The 13,503-nt window shown below is 40.0% G+C and overlaps 1 protein-coding gene across 38 annotated transcripts in view; it reads right to left on the reverse strand.

Annotated features, from left to right (window-relative positions):
* The window catches only part of LRRFIP2 (LRR binding FLII interacting protein 2), a 143,919-nt gene extending 131,102 nt beyond the window's left edge, over positions 1-12,817 (reverse strand). For 32 of the 38 annotated variants that reach the window (XM_037014026.2, XM_073223653.1, XM_037014024.2 and 29 more), the window contains exons 1-2: positions 12,678-12,817; positions 11,388-11,454 (exon numbers count right to left, since the gene is read on the reverse strand). The gene's annotated coding sequence lies outside the window, so the exon portion shown is untranslated. Of the gene's footprint in view, positions 1-3,856; positions 3,897-10,706; positions 10,887-11,387; positions 11,455-11,552; positions 11,572-12,157; positions 12,294-12,677 lie in introns of those variants that run through there. The other 6 variants (XM_073223648.1, XM_037014014.2, XM_073223639.1 and 3 more) reach the window with 5 other exon arrangements.
* Positions 12,818-13,503: the final 686 nt, after the last annotated feature.

The following is a 13,503-nucleotide window of genomic DNA, read 5'->3' on the forward strand; positions in this document are numbered from 1 at the left end:
TTTATTTTTATTTATTTATTTCTAAACCCTCAATTCTGTCCCATTGATTTATATGTATATCCTTTTGCCAGTCTTGCACTGTCTTGATTACTATAACTTACAGTAAGTTTGAAAATTGTTAAGAGTGAGTCCTCCAACTTTGTCCTTCCTCTTTAAGACTATATTGGCTATTCTGGCCCTCTTATAGTTCCATATAGATTTTAGGATTGGCATATCAATTTCCGTTAAAAAATTAAAAAGGCAGCTGAGACACAGATAGAGATTACATTGAATCTACAGATCAATGAGCAGTATTGCCATCTTAACAATATTAAGATTCCAATCTATGAACATGGGATGTTTTCCTGTTTATTAAGATCTTTAATTTTGCTCCACAATCTTTTACTTCTTTCATTAAATGTGTTCCTCCATCACAGAGGTCACTTTAAAGATCAAATGGATGTAAAAGTTTTTATAAATTATGGAAATGCATAGTATCATTGATACCAAAAAACAAAGGATTTGAAATCACAATAACAAAAATGAAGCTTGTAAAGCAGAACTCAGAAGTAAATCCCCTGGCCAAAGTTATTCTCAGCTGAGCCATGGGTGAATGACTATATATTTCAAAGACAAATGTAATCCAACACTAGACTTACATACTTCGTGGGAAGGCACTTTTCACTATTTTCAATTAACTAGATATGTACCAACAATACAAGGAACTGGAAGTCCTCCAACTGGACTATGCAAGTATGGTTTCTTTGTGAGGTATACAGAATTATCCCTGAAATACCTCCTCTGCCAAAAGAAATGAAAATGAAAACTAACATGATTAGAAGCATGCAAATGATCTTTTACTAATAATAAAATAGGAGGGGCCAGAATTAAGCCCCAAAGGAACAAATAATTTAAATTAGCCCTAGAGCTTAGGTTCTCCTTTTGATTAAGGATGAGCTCTACTGACAATATTAGTATTAACTATATTCTAATAGTAACACAGTAACATGCAACATAATGAAAATAAAACTCAGATCATAATGCAACAAAACAGAAAAATTACTTGCATAAACAATTATTTTAATTGCAGTAAAATAAAACACGAAACCGGAAATAACCCAAATTGACAACAATAATTTTTAGTCAGGGCCTGTGAACATAATGTAATAAATTATGGCACCAGACAACTCATGGGAGGCAAGCAAACACAGGGTCAAGTTTATTATCATGCCTACAAGGTACAAAATGATGACAAAATGGCATGTAAAGTATGACTGCATGTATGTAAAACTTAATACATATGAATACTGACTGACAGAGGCAATATGTTAAAAAAAAAAAGAATTTTCCTTTTTCTTAAGCTTTATATATTATTGGTAATTACCTTCTCAAAAAATAACTTAAGCTAAAAAGTACAATGGGGCTATTTCATAGTATGAAAATATAAACATATAAGAATAACCAACTTTGAAACTATATTAATAAACTAATAAGGGGGAAAGATTCATTTAATCTGTCACAGCAATTGCAAAGTAGGACAATAAAAATTTGCTGGTCATCTCTGGTAAAACCATCATTTCTACCAGATTTCACATTAACCATCACTCTTTTAGACATAATGAAATTTTAAGTAGATGAAAAATACATTACTAATTTTAAATAGAATGAGCACCACTGGATTAACCTTTAAAATTAAAAATCTGACTCAAATAAACAGGCCAAATTAGAACAAAGAAGCAAACATTAATGTCCCCTAAAGTTCTGGGAAAAACATCAGTTTTCAGGTATATGTGGTTTTTATTATCAGAGCAAAATTGTTTGAAATTTTCAAGTTTTCTCAAAGACCTCTATTCAGTGATTCCTTCCACCCATGTAGCTCACTCATTAAGGGAAAAAAAAAAAAGTGACATGAGATTCTTTTACAGCAGAATGGAAGATGTCAACATTTTCCCTCTCTTTAGCTACGCTAGCCAGATTTCTGTAGTTTAAACCTGTCTGAGATAAAAAGGGTAATGTCCTGAAACGGTAGGCAAGATATCAACCAGGAAGAAGTCAACAAGATATAATGCAATGTAAGTACAATGTTCATGAAGGAATGATTCGAGAGAGGGCAGAGCTGACAAGCACAGTGTGAGCAGCTAATCCAAGTGCCACTCCAACCTAAAGACACATGCGATGAGTTCCACGCGGGCACATCGCTTCTGCTCTTGGGAGTCCTGATACCAACAGCTAGTGGCTCTCCCCACTCCCATACCTGCTCGCCCTCCCACCCTCCCACACACACACACACACCCAGAAACAGACAGAAAGATATCAGTAACTTCCCAGAAGTTAAGGACATGAATTGCCAGATTCAAAGGGACCCCACAAACTGCCCAACAGAGTCCACACCAAAGTATTTCATGGTAAATTATCAAAGGGCATTTCAAACACAGGGGACATGAATGATTTTATAAGATTCCAGGGGTGGGAAAATCAGGTTAGGTATAAAGGATTAACAATTAGAATGGTTATTTTCCAAAAGTAATTTTGGAAATAAGGCAATCTGAGACATACAAGGTCTCAAAACTTTGCCTCTGTTACACCCTCTATCAATAAGCTACTAGAAGATCTAGTTCACCAAATAAAAAATGAAGAGAGAAGAAACTTAGCATACAGAAAGCAAATGCAACACAGAAAACTCCCATCTCCAGCAGGGTGAGAGACATCCCAAGAAGGCGGCAGCAGACTGAAGCAATGGGACTCACAAGGCACAATGGCGGGCTGTCAGCACCAGAATCTCCACAGCTTCTGAGACTTGTTTTTAACATGAACTGAGCCTGCTCCAGGTTTAACTTTCAGTTTGTCTTGACCCCATGTTGATCAAGTTCCTACTGTGCCCTCCCCTGGTGACTAGATTGGCTGAGGACTTACTTCACACCAGAGAAGTCTTTTGCTTGTACCTATTCCCGAGAACTAGAGCTTAGAAGCAAAAAATAGATGTATCTGTGTACTCCCCCAACCACATTTCTGTAGATAATTAGTACCCTAGAAAGACTTAAGCTCTGCCACAGGCCCTGATTAGAGTGGGTCTTAAGGATTCCCAGAGCTCACTAACTATTTTCCCATGACTTACCAAAGAGAGCTCAGAGGACCCTGCTCAACTTATTTTCTCCTGTGAGCCCTCATTTAACAGTGGCAATTTAGACCTTTTCTTGCATAGCTAGGTTTATACTTGCTACTTGGTTTTTTTAAAACCAAATGATACACTGCTTAGGGACACACACTACAGCAGACTGGCTTATTGTTGACCAAGCCCTTTCCCTTTTTTGCCCACAGCAGTGGTACCTTTCACAGACTTCCTTGCAGTCAAGTGCAGCCATCTGACTGCGTTCTAGTCAGTGGAATGTGGGCAAAGTGATGTATGCCATGTTCAGGCCCGGCCACCAAACTTTTGAAGAAATCTACCACACTCCCTCTCTTTGCCCTCAAATCTGAATCAAATGCAGAAAACTCAGGGAAGGTCTCTGATGCCCTGGGGAACAAGAGTGACTAGATAAAAGGAGCCTGAGTCCCTGGATGACCTTGTGGAACAAACTACCCCTTTGCCACTGCTTTCCAATTTACAGCAGACAGAGATGTGAGTGAGGAATAAAACTTTAATTGTGTTAAGCCATGAAACTCATGGGTTGTTTGTTAAAGTAGATTAGTCTATTCTGACTAATAGACACAAAAGGGTAGTATACCTATTCACTTTTTCTAAATTAAATCACATATTGATTAGAAATACACATACAAAGGATGGCCTGAGAATGAAGGGTTAGGCAGGAAATGGCCCAAGACAGTGATGGGATAGTGATTACATGACAGGAAAGGGGTACCATTAAAGAATACATACAGGATATTTCCAGGATAATTGCAATGTTCAATTTCTTGACCTAGGTAATAAGACCAAAGATGCTCATTTTACTATTCTTCCTCTGAAACTGTATTTTTGTTTTATATTTTTTATATTTCACAAATTAATTTTTATGCTCAAAATAAATTAGATAAAGCTAGGATAGACACTTGAAAAATTTGTTGGAGTATGTGGGGAAAATAAAATGAAAAAAAAACTAACCCCCCAAACCCCCAAAAAACACCCAGCAACTCTTAACTCCATGGAAAAACTGAAAGTTAAACAAGAAAGGAAACAGTCCTGATACAATATTGGCTGAACAGTAAACAATATCTAGTTATAATGAAAACACCAACTATTAACTTAAAATTGCAAAATTGGAATGTTGCAGGGAGAGGAAGGAAAAATAATGAAGAAATACAAAATAACAATAAAAACTATCTGAAGATACTCTTATTTTAATTGCATATATATGGTTTTTAAACAATGTGTTTATAAAAAATATAAGTTCTATTTTATAACCAGCTCCAGCAGATGGACTCTAAGATGGTTCCCTGCCATCCTTTCACCCCACCTCTGCCATTCACACCTTTGTGTAACTACCTCCTCAAGAATATAAGTAGGAGCAATAGACTATGACAAAGGTTATAAGATGTCATTCCCATGACTAGGTTACATTATGTAAGACTGTGCATAGCAGCGAACTCACTCTAGACTCTCCTAGATGGCTTGATGAATTGGTTATATTGGGAAATGCCATGGGACCAGGAACTTCAGACTGCCTCTAAGAGTGAAAGTAGCCTTAAGGAGCTTGAAAAGAGCCTCTAGATGACCAAGGAAACTTTAGTGAGCAAGAAGCCTCAGTCCTAAAACCACAAAAAAATTAATTCTGCCAAAAATCTAAGTGAGCTTGAAAGCAAATTTTTATAAGGGTCCGGGTCAGAATTCAGTCCAGCCAACACCTTAACTATAGCCTCATGAGACACTGAGGAGAGCCCAGCAGAGCCATGCTGACTCCCGCCCCACAGAAACTGTGCAAAAATAAATGCGTGCTGTTTTAGGCCACTAGATTTGTTTCACAACATAGAAAATGAACACAACAGCTTTTAAAACTTTGGTTGAAGGTATTCAGCAAAGTTGTAGGGATACAAAATCAACACAAAAAATCAGTTGCATCTCTATACACTAAAGATGAACAATCCAAAAAGGAAACTAAGAAAACAATTCTATTTATAATAGCATCAAAAAGAATAAAATACATAGGAATAAACTTAACCAAGGAGGTAAAAGATCTGTACACCAAAAACTACAAATATTGCTGAAGTAAATCAAACGAGATATGAATAAATGGAAATCCACCCCATGTTTATGGATCAGAAAACCTAACATTGTTGAAATGTTGATAGTACCCAAAGAAATCTACAGATTCAATGCAATTGGTATCAGATCCCAATGACCTTTTTTGCAGAAATAAAAAAAACCCATCCTCAAATTAAAATTAATATAGAATCTCAAGAGATCCTGAACAGCCAAAACAATCTTGAGAAAGAAGAGTAAAATTGGAGGTATTACACTTCCTGATTTCAAAACTTACTAGAAAACTACAGTAAACAGTGTATCACTGGCATAAAGACAAACAGAGACAAACAGAATACAATACAGAGCCCAGAAATAAACCCTGGCATATTTGGTCAAATGAATTTCAACAAGGATGCCAAGACCATTCAAGGGGAATGGACAGACAGTCTTACCAACAAATGCTGCTGGGAAAACTGGATAGCCACATGCAAAAGAATAAAATTGAACCCTTACCTTATACCACATACAAAAATTAACTCATAGTGGATCAAAGAATAAATGTAAGAGCTATAAACTGTAAACTCTTACACTATACACTGTAAAACTCTTAGAAGAAAACATACATAAAAAGCTTCATGACATTGGACTTGGTGATGATTCTTGGATATGACACCAAAAGCCCAAGCAACAAAAGAAAAGGTACGTAAATTGGATTTCATCAAAACTTAAAACTTTTGTATATCAAAGGACACTAGCAACAGTAAAAATGCAACCAAAAGAATGGAAGAAAATATTTGCAAATCATATACTTGATAAGGGATTAATAGCCAGAATACATAGAGAACCCCTAAAACTCAAAAAAAAAAAAACAATTTAAAAATGCACAAAGAGCTTGAATATACTTCACCAAAGATACACAAATAACCAATAAGCACATGAAAAGATGCTCAATATCACTAATCAGCAGGGAAATGCAATGCAGTGAGATACCACTTCATACCCATTAGAATGGCTACTACTTAAAAAAAACAAAACTAGAAAATAACCAGCGTGTCAAAGATGTAGAGAAACTGGAACCCTAGTACACTGCTGGTAGGACTGTAAAATGGTACAGATGCTAGGGGAAGTGGTATGGCAACTCCTCAAAAAGCAAAACATTACAATTACTATATGATCCAACAATTCCACTTATGAATATATACCCAAAAGAAATGAAATAGAAACTCAAACAAATATTTATACACTAGTGTTCATAGCAGCATTATTCACAGTAGCCAAAACATGGACACAAATCAAGTGTCCATCAACAGAAGAAATGGATAAACAAAATATCATCTATACATACAATGGAATATTATTCAGCATTAAAAATGAATGAAATTTTCATACACACTACAACATAAGTAAAACTTAAGGACATATTGTGCTAAGTGAAATAAGCCAGACATAAAGAAGAAATAGTATATGATTCCACTTATACATGAGACACCTACAGTAGTCAAACTCATAGAGACAAAAAGTAAAATAGTGGTTACCAGGGGCTGCAGGGAATGAGGAATTATTATTTAAGGGGCACAGTTTCAGTTGGGATGATAACAAAGTTATGGAGATGGATGGATGGTGGTGATGACTGTACAATATTGTAAATGTACTTCAGGCCACTAGAATTGTAGTGTTAAAAATGATAAATTTTATGTTATATACAACTAAAAAAAAACTGGATGACTAGCAAAGTATGAGTTTGTAAGACTGGAGGACAGTGATCCTCTCATATCCTTGACTACCAACTTAAATATAGTAATATCCAGGACAGGGGAAAATCATCTAATCTAAAACCTATTTTTTTTTATCTTCAGTCCTATAATCCTTAGGTCACTTAACTGTAGCACTTGTTAATAACAACACCATGTATGCTTACTAATTGTTTTGTTTGTTGTTACGAATACTTTAAACCATTTAACAGGGAAATATTTTAATATCCTAACCCTCTGCATACAGCATAGCCTATTTAACTTAGAATACAGAGAGATACTAATTGCTCCTAGCTGTTAAAATGTTTCTACTTAGAGAAGTGGGTGATATAGAAAGAATAACAAAGTGATCACACCAAGTAACTTAAAAATTAGATGTGTTTCCTAAATCAGTAACCACATGATATATCAAAACTGGTTAAAATTGTGGTGTTCATAGTGAAGGAAAGTTATGATATACAGGTTCAAAGTGAAAACAATGGAAAAAGATGACGTATGATTCCTTAAGAAGGACTTTGATATCCCACTTCTGAGAAAATAAAAACACCTTGACATGCACTTGCTCTCCAAGGATTTTACCCAACCTCTTTTCCACTCTCTCTGCTCTGACCTCACTTTTTTGGGGGGTTAGGGGACGGCATTGTGAGGGGAAGGCTGACAAAAAGATGGGATATAACAGATAATAGGAACAAACCAGGTAATAGGAAAAGAAAGTAAAGTACTCCGGTTTATTTTTTCTCTCACGCTGAATACTAAATACCTCAACATCATCAAATGCTAACAATCCAAATTTTTTAGGACAAAACTACATTTCCTGGAGTCACAATCTAAAGCAAAAGACAGGAAACCACATGCAGGCTTTGCATTTGTAAATTAAGTCTGTATGCCAAATTATTTCAACAACCTTGGCTGTCACACAAGGCCACAGATAACTATGGTGACATGGACCTTGGGTAAAAGGGCGGGGCACTAAGCTCTTTAACAGCTTTCTGGCCTAAGAAGTGAGATCAGTTAAAGAACTTAAAACTCAGCAACTTATTTCTAAGAATAGAAAACACCAAGGTTTTCATGAGAAAGTACATGGTAGGGGAGGTAGCTACACTGGGAGATAGCATGGGTGATAACCAAGAATTTAGAGAAAACTTCATGATGTTGCACATGATACCATAACAGTTCTACGGGAAGAGAAAGAATTTAGGAAGTTGCTTATTTCTCTGCATGAATTCAAAATCATTCTGTAAAACAGTCCATTGTTCCCAGTATCCTGTTGGTCCCAATGGCAAGTGTGAAGGTCTCTGAATTGGACTATTTCAACTAGGAGCATGCCCCCCAACACATGCTGTCAATGCCAGGAGCAGTAATGTTTTTCCCTGCTGTAAAACATCTGACTGATCCTTGGCAAACACTCTCAGAAGCAGAACATCACATCAATCCTAGTACAATCCTGTTTTCCTCCTTATGCATATTTTTCTAAAATACTTTCCTCATTAGTCTTCCTTAATCATGCTCTTCCCTTCAAAAAGGAAGACAAAACACTGGATCATAGGATATGCATGCTAAGCAGATTTTCAACCCAAAACTTAGCCTTAATCTTTTGAAGGCAAACATCCTTCATAGGTTCCCTCTTTGTGGCTGTCACTTTTCCTAAACCGCAGGCCTTCCTGACTTGCAGCGGGGCCAGGACAGATTACATTTATGTGGCAGGCTCTGTCAGGCGAGCTTTGACAAGGCCTCAAAATAGACCCTGGGCACCAGCAAGGGAAACAGCCACTACAAGTTCCAACTTCACCATCAGATGTTGGCCCCTCAGCACTTTTTTTCCTCTAATCTTTCTCATTCTGAAAGGGCAAAGATTCCTGAACTCCTCCTGGTCATGAGTGAGCTGTGTAACACAAAAATTAAAAATTTATACCTCCCTTACTCTGCCCACACTTTGCAGAATAAAGACTGAATCCGTATCTACCTCCTGCAGTGGGAAATTAATATGTCAGTAGCACTCTGGTTTGCAAAAAGATTTTTGGATCTCAAACCCCACAGAGGTTTATTTTATTATGAATAGACTGGGATGCAGAAAGTAAAGGAAGAAGAGGGAAGGTGGGCTCTTTCTGTGACTAATAATATAGTAGCTGACTTCAGCAGGGCAATAAGTTAAACTATATACAATGTTTTAATTGGTATTGGCCATAAAATCCTAAAACAATCAACTTACTACAAAAGGTATTCATTTAAGTATGTGGTATGTCCAGAACAGAACCATCTTCAAGATACAGTATTTTTACCCTTACTAGTACAAATAAAATTAACCACCTGTCACTCAAAATCGCCTAATAAAACACATTTGCAATATTTTTTATAAATGGAGAAGAGAATAAAGAATACAAAATAATTAAGAGCACCTGTCTGCTTCTGTAAGACTGAAAAAGAAGTTAATTTCTATTATATGATAAAGCCCAACATAGGATTGATATGAATTTTTTAATTTTCACAACGTCAGTCCCAACCTGGCAATCACACTTTCAGAAATATGTTCCATATGCATACTTATGACTAGGGCAAAGACTTACATGTAAGTTGTTCATTACAACAGTGTTCATAGAAAGCTAAAAACAACCTAAATGTCTGTTAATAGGGAATGGCAAAATAAATAATGGAAAATGAATAAATTATGGTTCCTCTACACTAGGCAGGATGCCAGTGTTTTTTAAAAATATTGACAGACATATGTGCTTGATATATCAAGACATATCAAGGGTAAGAATGAATGGTACAGGACATATATGATTAAATACTAATAGAAAATTTGGAGAGGGACACACAGGAAACCAGTAACAGTGGTTGCTTCGATTAGGGAGTGGGGGGAATGAAAAAGGCTAGAAGTTTATTGTGACCATATAACATTTTCTTATTAAATGTTTTATCTATTTTAAATAGTCTCACAAACATCTACTGAACCGAGGAAGTGAGCATTCCCCCATGTATGCCACCTCTTCCCTCTTCTTAACCATTTCTACTCTTCTCAACGGCTCTATCAGCAAACCAACTCCAAAGCATACATACATAGCAAATCTCAGAGTTTCTCAAAGAAACAGAATCCTCTCTCTGCCCCCCATCAAAATAAATAAGGAAACAATAGAACAAATGAAGAAGTGTAGCTTATGATAAACCCTGCTTCTAGCCCAATGCTTGGTTCCTTGTAGGTCTGTTCTAATTGAGTGTAGGCCAAAAAGTTTTAAAAGTGAAAGTGCAATGTACAACACACAAAAAATAATTCCCTAAGGTGTTTTATCTAGCATATTTGAAGACAGTGCTGTTCTGGACATACCACATGAGAGAGGCAAAGTTGTTTAAAAAAGCTTACTCAAGCTTACTCAAGTTCTTCCTTCTGAAGTTTTAAGAGTTGAGTTTTGAACGATGGTCATAAGAGCTATTCTTTATTTGCAAACTGGGTAAGGCAGTACATTTTCCTGGTTAAAAGTTCATCTCTCCATTCAGATTCTCCAAAAGAGAAAGCAACTTCCTAAAAGGAAAAGGCTCTGAACTGGCCTCTCTTTTGTAGGTGCAATGGACAGTGCTCCTATGGTGAGCACAGAAGAATTTTGTTCCTCTAAAATAATCCTCATCACCATTCCCAGCACGCTGTGGGAAGAGTTATTTTTTCTATACATCACCAATTCTGTTCCTTCTCACTCTAGGAGCAGGGTAAACAATTCACAAAGAGCTCTGCATGAAGCTGCTCCCTCCCTTTCATTTCTACTAAGGATGTTTTTGTTTTTGTTTTGAGAGAGAAAGAATCTACTTGCCAAATATATTCTCCATATCACTTGTCTCCTTCATTATGGAGGCGCTTATTAAGTCCTGACTTAAGAAAGCTTCTTTTGCATATCCACCTCTCAAGACTGTCAGTTTGGTGGTTTCCCCAAGGGATTTTCCAAACGGGGATCTCTGTTCACTGAGAACTGAAACTCTTAAGTCACTATTAGCTGGACAAAAATGAAAAGCAACATTAGGGAACATTCTCCATATTAGAATGGGTACCCAAGGAAATAAGATGCCAAAATTTCATCAAAGAATTAAATGAATTTGGTAAGTCAGACCAACAGGGGTAAACTTACTATTACATTATAACCGATTAAAGTTCTTTATAAATAAAATCAAGGTATTTGAATTCCAAAAAGAAGAAAAAGAAAACAAGGCTAAAAGAATCAAGAACTCTTGTAATTCAGTTATTTTACTCAGCAACATTGTAAAAGCCAAAAATGATCAAATTGCATTTCAGCAATAGTTATTTCTAGTTCAAAATCAATTCATTCCATAATAATTCACAACTTCAATACAGACTTTCTTCTATAACAGAATTTAAATAACTCTGTATAGCCTCATTCTACATTTTTATGGATATATTCACAAAATGGATGAGGCCTTTCACTCAAAGGACTATGTATTTGGTACACCACAGATTCTTTCAGTAAACTTTTTCATACCTTAATAGTGGTTGCTCTCCTTTTCACTGACACTTCTTTCTAGACCCTTGCATTGATCTTCCCACATCTGGCAAAAAAAAAGGGTAAAATCAGAACAATCCACTTAGGGAACTAACATACTATTCTAAATCCAACCATACAGCAAGAGTTCTCCTATTTCCTTACCATACTTCATGACAATAAATACCCAGCAAGAAACCTAACAAAGCATAACACAACACTCCCTCAAAATGAGTGATGCAGTAACAAATTTCTAGTTCTCTTGTCTTCCAACTTTAAGATCCAGATCAATGATTCACAAAGTGAGTGACCTAACTTCCTACATGAATCACCCTTTCCGAAATTCTTATTTTACATGAGTAGAACACTAGGTCATCTCTCTATCTGTTAAACAGAACATGATGTTGGTTAAACAGGGTTAATTCTACAAGACTTTCAAACCGCAGCAAACCTCAAGTCCCTGCCAACTCACTCTTATCTGCAACACTTTGCATTCTCCAACAATTGCACCTTTCCAGATTCATCCCCCAAAACAAACTGTTATCTTGAAAAAAATGTTTCCTTCAACACTAAGAACCCATCCATCCATACCCTGCTTTCCGCCTCTCAGGTTCCATTACCGCACCCACATTCTCCTCCCATTGTGGTAACATAAAAAATTGATGACCACTGTTCTCCCTGCGTGTACTTTTAGTCAATTACCTACTTAACAGTTTTCTGTTTAAGGCATTAATGCTGAGTCATTAAATGTAAACTCAAAGAAAGTGCACCGTGAAGTGAAGCTGAGGATCCCAGGATCCCAGAATCCCAGTGAGCAGCCCCCAGGCCCGCCTCTGCAGCCCGGTACTGTGTCTCCCACGGTGGAGCTCGTCGGGCGACCCCTGGAAGCGCTTGCCCAGGAGGAGGACACCGCGGGAGTGTCCTTCAGCCGCGCCTGCACTGGTACTGCCCCACAAGAGGAGCAGGCTGCGGAGCCGCCGCGGTGGACACCCTGCCCTCGGCGCGGGCCAAGGAGGAAGGGCAGGTGCCCCGAAACGCCGCCCCCGGAGACCGACGCCCGTCCCGCTGCCCATCGGGGAACACACCGCCGCGGGACAGGCGAGGGGCACAGGCGGGCGCGCGCCCGGGAGATGGCTCCGCGGCCCAGCTCGCCCTCCGCGCTGATCAGAGCTGCTGGATCCCGCTTGGGACGCGGTAGCCCCGAAGCGGGGTCGGGCTGTGCGAGCTCCACCGCCGCGGAGGCCGAGGGCCGGCTCCCAGCCCCACCGCCGGCGGGAGGCGGACCCTTACCTGTGTCGGGTGCCGCGAGCGGGGCGCCCGCCGAGACGACGGCGCGGGGTTCTGGGCCGAGGGTGCGGGGCGGGCGGCACCGGCGGCCGGTCAGTGAGGCAGGCGGGTCCGCGCGCCGCGGCGGGACAGCGGGAACAGCTCCGGGAGGAGCCGCAACCGGGCGGCGGGCCGAGGGGCGGGGCGGGGCGGGGCGGGCGGCGACCGGCTCACCCGGAAGCAGTCGGGCCCGGCAGCGCGCGGGCTTCGTGGGACCCGGGCGCAGCATCGCCCCTCTTTCCCCCTGGCGGGCCCGGCAGCGGGGCTGGGGTCTCGGTTACGACTGCAGGAAGCGGGCGGGCCAGAGAGAAGGGGGCTATCGAAAGGCACAAAGCCACGTTTCCAGGACCAAGGTACAGGCCTTAAAGGACTTCCGGAGAAGACTGCAGGGCGGGGGAGGCCGAGTTCCCGGGCCTGCGGGACCTGGCCGCCCGGGTCTACGGAGGCCGCCGGCTCCTGGCCCTGGGCTTTTCTCCGGTGCCAGGCGGCCGCAGGCCTACAGGCGGGGGGCGGCCGACCGCGCTAAGGCCCTGCGGGGACCGGGAGAGCGACGGCGAGGCCTGCAGGCCGGCCCCGGGAGAGTGGCAGCGCCTCCTGGAGCAGCACCCGACGCTTGGACACAGGTTCACACCTGGGAATGCGGGACCCGAGCTTATTCAGGAGAATAAGGCCGGATTCCGCCAGGAACCGCCCTCGAGCCTCCTGCGGGCGGCAGCTTGCGGCAGGCCCACCCGTCAGAGTTAGTGGGGGCCGGACCGGGCCCACGGAGGGTCCAGACAGGTGTTAAGAG

Source organism: Manis javanica, chromosome 15 (assembly GCF_040802235.1).
Source record: "Manis javanica isolate MJ-LG chromosome 15, MJ_LKY, whole genome shotgun sequence".
NCBI lineage: Eukaryota > Metazoa > Chordata > Mammalia > Pholidota > Manidae > Manis > Manis javanica.